The sequence below is a fragment of the Micrasema longulum genome, unplaced genomic scaffold (assembly GCF_059751315.1).
Source record: "Micrasema longulum isolate JH-2025_06_02 unplaced genomic scaffold, ASM5975131v1 h1tg003152l, whole genome shotgun sequence".
In the NCBI taxonomy this organism is placed as follows: domain Eukaryota; kingdom Metazoa; phylum Arthropoda; class Insecta; order Trichoptera; family Brachycentridae; genus Micrasema; species Micrasema longulum.
In genome coordinates this window covers 6191-12500 of record NW_028280247.1, presented here as the reverse complement: position 1 = coordinate 12500, position 6310 = coordinate 6191, and positions in this window count along the sequence as shown.

Here is a 6310-nt window from a genome sequence, read left to right as displayed (position 1 = left end):
GCTCATGACGGTGCGGTCTGGACTCTAATTATTTTCATACGTAATTTTCAAATGATGTATTTCAATATCCGTTAGTAAGTAAAACACGTGGTAAATTTGCCAAGTGTCCGAATTGCATTGAACATAAACGAAGGCGGACGCTCGCACCGTCGGACCAGCTGGAGACCAGCGTTCGGCGAGGTGCGGGCGTTCGCCTTTTTTTTTGCAAATTTTTTTTTTCAACACTTTTGTGTTTTCATCGTGAAGCTTGAAAGCTAGCTTTAAAGCTAGCTTATAAAGCTAAGCAAGCCAAAAGCCAAAAGGAAAAAGCTCAAAGCTCAAAGCTTAGAAATAATTTAGAAATAATAACTAATAATAATAATAAATGGCGTAAGTATAGCCCGTGAGCTCGCCAATATATGACAGTAAATTTTTTTACGGTCTGGACTCTAATTATTTACATACATAATTTTCAAATGATAAATTTCAATATCCGTTAGTAAGTAAAACACGTGGTAAATTTGCCAAGTGTCCGAATTGCATTGAACATAAACGAAGGCGGACGCTCGCACCGTCGGACCAGCTGGAGACCAGCTGATATAAATAATAACTAATAATAATAAATGGCGTAAGTATAGCCCGTGAGCTCGCCAATATATGACAGTAAAATTTTTTACGGTCTGGACTCTAATTATTTTCAAATGATGTATTTCAATATCCGTTAGTAAGTAAAACACGTGGTAAATTTGCCAAGTGTCCGAATTGCATTGAACATAAACGAAGGTGGACGCTCGCACCGTCGGACCAGCTGGAGACCAGCGTTCGGCGAGGTGCGGGCGTTCGCCTTTTTTTTTGCAAATTTTTGTTTTTCAAAGTGTTTTTGTTTTCATCGTGAAAAGTCGAAAAACCAAAACGCTCATGACGGTACGGTCTGGACTCTAATTATTTTCAAATGATGTATTTCAATATCCGTTAGTAAGTAAAACACGTGGTAAATTTGCCAAGTGTCCGAATTGCATTGAACATAAACGAAGGCGGACGCTCGCACCGTCGGACCAGCTGGAGACCAGCTGATATAAATAATAACTAATAATAATAAATGGCGTAAGTATAGCCCGTGAGCTCGCCAATATATGACAGTAAAATTTTTTACGGTCTGGACTCTAATTATTTACATAAATAATTTACAAATTAAAAAACTATTATTTGAAAAAAATTATGTTTCGTTATAAAAAAAAATATATTTATATTTTTACATTATAATTTTTAATTGTTTCTATTCACTCATATCGAATACACACTTACCCTGTCCTTAAACCTACCCTCACACCCATATACAATCACACACATATTCACATACCTACCAAAACCACACTCCACTTTTTTACACACGCATCCTCACACACAAAAAAAAACTCGCACACATGCACTTCTATAATTGATATTTAACTGAACTGGATTTTTATAATTGTATTTATGTGAAAAACTGATTTGGCTTTATTTTATGTTTTTTTTATTATGTTGTGTATATTTCTTTGTATTGCTGTTGTTTTTCTTAATAAACAAAATAAAATAAATAAATAAATAAAATGTATTTCAATATCCGTTAGTAAGTAAAACACGTGGTAAATTTGCCAAGTGTCCGAATTGCATTGAACATAAGCGAAGGTGGACGCTCGCACCGTCGGACCAGCTGGAGACCAGCTGATATAAATAATAACTAATAATAATAAATGGCGTAAGTATAGCCCGTGAGCTCGCCAATATATGACAGTAAAATTTTTATTGTCTTTGAATTTCCTAGAGTTTTAACCATCGAAAAAAAAGAAGATTGCAAATAAAATCAACAGACAATGGAAATTTTATGTTTTTATTACAAAAAATAAAAATGCATATTTCTCTATGTATTTTTCTGTTATAAACAATCTATTAAAATAATACACATCAAATTTCCATTGTCTGTTGATTTTATTTGCAATCTTCTTTTTTTTCGATGGTTAAAACTCTAGGAAATTCAAAGACAATAAAAATTTTACTGCCATATATTGGCGAGCTCACACGCTATACATAGCCCTAATAAATAAATGAATAATTCATAAACTAAATAATAATAAACATGGAAATAATTTATACCCTCTCGCCGAGTTTTAATGCGAGAACGAGGCCCCCTCCCGGCGAGACGTCTCGCGGCGGTCGCGAGCGCGCTCCGCGTGAAACTTAAATTTTTCGTTTACTTCACCGAGCGACGATCCGAAATGCACCCCCGCCGATTTTTATTTCGTTCCTCCTTCCGATTCGAAAGTGAATGTGAAATTAAAAAAAAAAAAAAAAACAAAAAAACTTAGAAATATTTTATACCCTCTCGCCGAGTTTTAATGCGAGAACGAGGCCCCCTCCCGGCGAGACGTCTCGCGGCGGTCGCGAGCGCGCTCCGCGTGAAACTTAAATTTTTCGTTTACTTCACTGAGCGACGATCCGAAATGCACCCCCGCCGATTTTTATTTCGTTCCTCCTTCCGATTCGAAAGTGAATGTGAAATTAAAAAAAAAAAAAAAAACAAAAAAACTTAGAAATATTTTATACCCTCTCGCCGAGTTTTAATGCGAGAACGAGGCCCCCTCCCGGCGAGACGTCTCGCGGCGGTCGCGAGCGCGCTCCGCGTGAAACTTAAATTTTTCGTTTACTTCACTGAGCGACGATCCGAAATGCACCCCCGCCGATTTTTATTTCGTTCCTCCTTCCGATTCGAAAGTGAATGTGAAATTAAAAAAAAAAAAAAAAAATTAAAACTTAGAAATAATTTATACCCTCTCGCCGAGTTTTAATGCGAGAACGAGGCCCCCTCCCGGCGAGACGTCTCGCGGCGGTCGCGAGCGCGCTCCGCGTGAAACTTAAATTTTTCGCTTACTTCACTGAGCGATGATCCGAAATGCACCCCCGCCGATTTTTATTTCGTTCCTCCTTCCGATTCAAGAGTGAATGTGAAATTAAAAAAAAAAAAAAAAAATTAAAACTTAGAAATAATTTATACCCTCTCGCCGAGTTTTAATGCGAGAACGAGGCCCCCTCCCGGCGAGACGTCTCGCGGCGGTCGCGAGCGCGCTCCGCGTGAAACTTAAATTTTTCGTTTATCGAATATTTCCACCGAGCGACGATCCGAAATGCACCCCCGCCGATTTTTATTTCGTTCCTCCTTCCGATTCGAAAGTGAATGTGAAATTAAAAAAAAAAAAAAAAAAAAAAAACTTAGAAATAATTTATACCCTCTCGCCGAGTTTTAATGCGAGAACGAGGCCCCCTCCCGGCGAGACGTCTCGCGGCGGTCGCGAGCGCGCTCCGCGTGAAACTTAAATTTTTCGTTTACTTCACTGAGCGACGATCCGAAATGCACCCCCGTCGATTTTTATTTCGTTCCTCCTTCCGATTCAAAAGTGAATGTGAAATTAAAAAAAAAAAAAAAAACAAAAAAACTTAGAAATATTTTATACCCTCTCGCCGAGTTTTAATGCGAGAACGAGGCCCCCTCCCGGCGAGACGTCTCGCGGCGGTCGCGAGCGCGCTCCGCGTGAAACTTAAATTTTTCGTTTACTTCACTGAGCGACGATCCGAAATGCACCCCCGCCGATTTTTATTTCGTTCCTCCTTCCGATTCGAAAGTGAATGTGAAATTAAAAAAAAAAAAAAAAAATTAAAACTTAGAAATAATTTATACCCTCTCGCCGAGTTTTAATGCGAGAACGAGGCCCCCTCCCGGCGAGACGTCTCGCGGCGGTCGCGAGCGCGCTCCGCGTGAAACTTAAATTTTTCGTTTATCGAATATTTCCACCGAGCGACGATCCGAAATGCACCCCCGCCGATTTTTATTTCGTTCCTCCTTCCGATTCGAAAGTGAATGTGAAATTAAAAAAAAAAAAAAAAAACAAAAAAACTTAGAAATATTTTATACCCTCTCGCCGAGTTTTAATGCGAGAACGAGGCCCCCTCCCGGCGAGACGTCTCGCGGCGGTCGCGAGCGCGCTCCGCGTGAAACTTAAATTTTTCGTTTATCGAATATTTCCACCGAGCGACGATCCGAAATGCACCCCCGCCGATTTTTATTTCGTTCCTCCTTCCGATTCGAAAGTGAATGTGAAATTAAAAAAAAAAAAAAAAAAAAAAAACTTAGAAATAATTTATACCCTCTCGCCGAGTTTTAATGCGAGAACGAGGCCCCCTCCCGGCGAGACGTCTCGCGGCGGTCGCGAGCGCGCTCCGCGTGCAACTTAAATTTTTCGTTTATCGAATATTTCCACCGAGCGACGATCCGAAATGCACCCCCGCCGATTTTTATTTCGTTCCTCCTTCCGATTCAAGAGTGAATGTGAAATTAAAAAAAAAAAAAAAAAATTAAAACTTAGAAATAATTTATACCCTCTCGCCGAGTTTTAATGCGAGAACGAGGCCCCCTCCCGGCGAGACGTCTCGCGGCGGTCGCGAGCGCGCTCCGCGTGAAACTTAAATTTTTCGTTTATCGAATATTTCCACCGAGCGACGATCCGAAATGCACCCCCGCCGATTTTTATTTCGTTCCTCCTTCCGATTCGAAAGTGAATGTGAAATTAAAAAAAAAAAAAAAAAATTAAAACTTAGAAATAATTTATACCCTCTCGCCGAGTTTTAATGCGAGAACGAGGCCCCCTCCCGGCGAGACGTCTCGCGGCGGTCGCGAGCGCGCTCCGCGTGAAACTTAAATTTTTCGTTTATCGAATATTTCCACCGAGCGACGATCCGAAATGCACCCCCGCCGATTTTTATTTCGTTCCTCCTTCCGATTCAAAAGTGAATGTGAAATTAAAAAAAAAAAAAAAAACAAAAAAACTTAGAAATATTTTATACCCTCTCGCCGAGTTTTAATGCGAGAACGAGGCCCCCTCCCGGCGAGACGTCTCGCGGCGGTCGCGAGCGCGCTCCGCGTGAAACTTAAATTTTTCGTTTACTTCACTGAGCGACGATCCGAAATGCACCCCCGCCGATTTTTATTTCGTTCCTCCTTCCGATTCAAAAGTGAATGTGAAATTAAAAAAAAAAAAAAAAAACAAAAAAACTTAGAAATATTTTATACCCTCTCGCCGAGTTTTAATGCGAGAACGAGGCCCCCTCCCGGCGAGACGTCTCGCGGCGGTCGCGAGCGCGCTCCGCGTGAAACTTAAATTTTTCGTTTATCGAATATTTCCACCGAGCGACGATCCGAAATGCACCCCCGCCGATTTTTATTTCGTTCCTCCTTCCGATTCGAAAGTGAATGTGAAATTAAAAAAAAAAAAAAAAAACAAAAAAACTTAGAAATATTTTATACCCTCTCGCCGAGTTTTAATGCGAGAACGAGGCCCCCTCCCGGCGAGACGTCTCGCGGCGGCCGCGAGCGCGCTCCGCGTGAAACTTAAATTTTTCGTTTACTTCACTGAGCGACGATCCGAAATGCACCCCCGCCGATTTTTATTTCGTCCCTCCTTCCGATCCAAATGTGAATGTGAAATAAAAAAAAAAATAAAAAAAAGAAAATAAAAAAAAAAAAACAAAAATATTTCCTACCCAAATTATAAGTCTAATTTTTCAATCATAATCTCTTTCCATATTCGTCTTCTCAAACGAAAAAAGAAAAGAAAAAATAAAATCATCTCGCAGAATTTGCCAAGTCCCGACCGTACCGCGCGTTTTACCCATCGGCTCATTTACGTTTCGCCTGAAACGCGCGTAGGCTCCCCGCATGGCTGGCGGCCCGGCGTGCGAGACGCCGACACCCGTCGCCGTACGTATATTATGCGCGTCTCTCATGGCGTTAGCTAAAATACATTTTTCACCGCGTTCGCACATTGCGGCGGCCGATATGCCGCGCCGGCTTTACATTTGCGAAAATCAACGTCGTGTGGCCGTTCAGCTCCTTTGTGCGGCTGAGCGAGCATTGCACTTCGCCCGTGTTACAAACTCTGGAGTTCCGCGCAAGCAGAGAACACCGTGAACAAAAACGAGAACGGTCGTAGGATTCTAATCCACGTCCCCACTATTGCCGCGCCGAAGGCGTGCGCTCTCGTACGTTAATATTTGACGAAAGGGAATTAAATTTTTGGCCAAAGAGAAGATCCATGTGGTCCGTCTCGTCAGGTCCAGCGTTCACTTGTTAAAAAGTGAATTTAAAAGTAAAACGAACAGACTCGTGAATCGCGAGAGTGCAAACTCGAGCGAGCGAGAATGTGAGTTATATAGGTGCGAACATAAAGAGCGTGTCGCGGCGGGTGACTCCGTCGCGCCTCAGACGCCCTTCGTATCCTGGAGCGATATAGAAATGAACAGC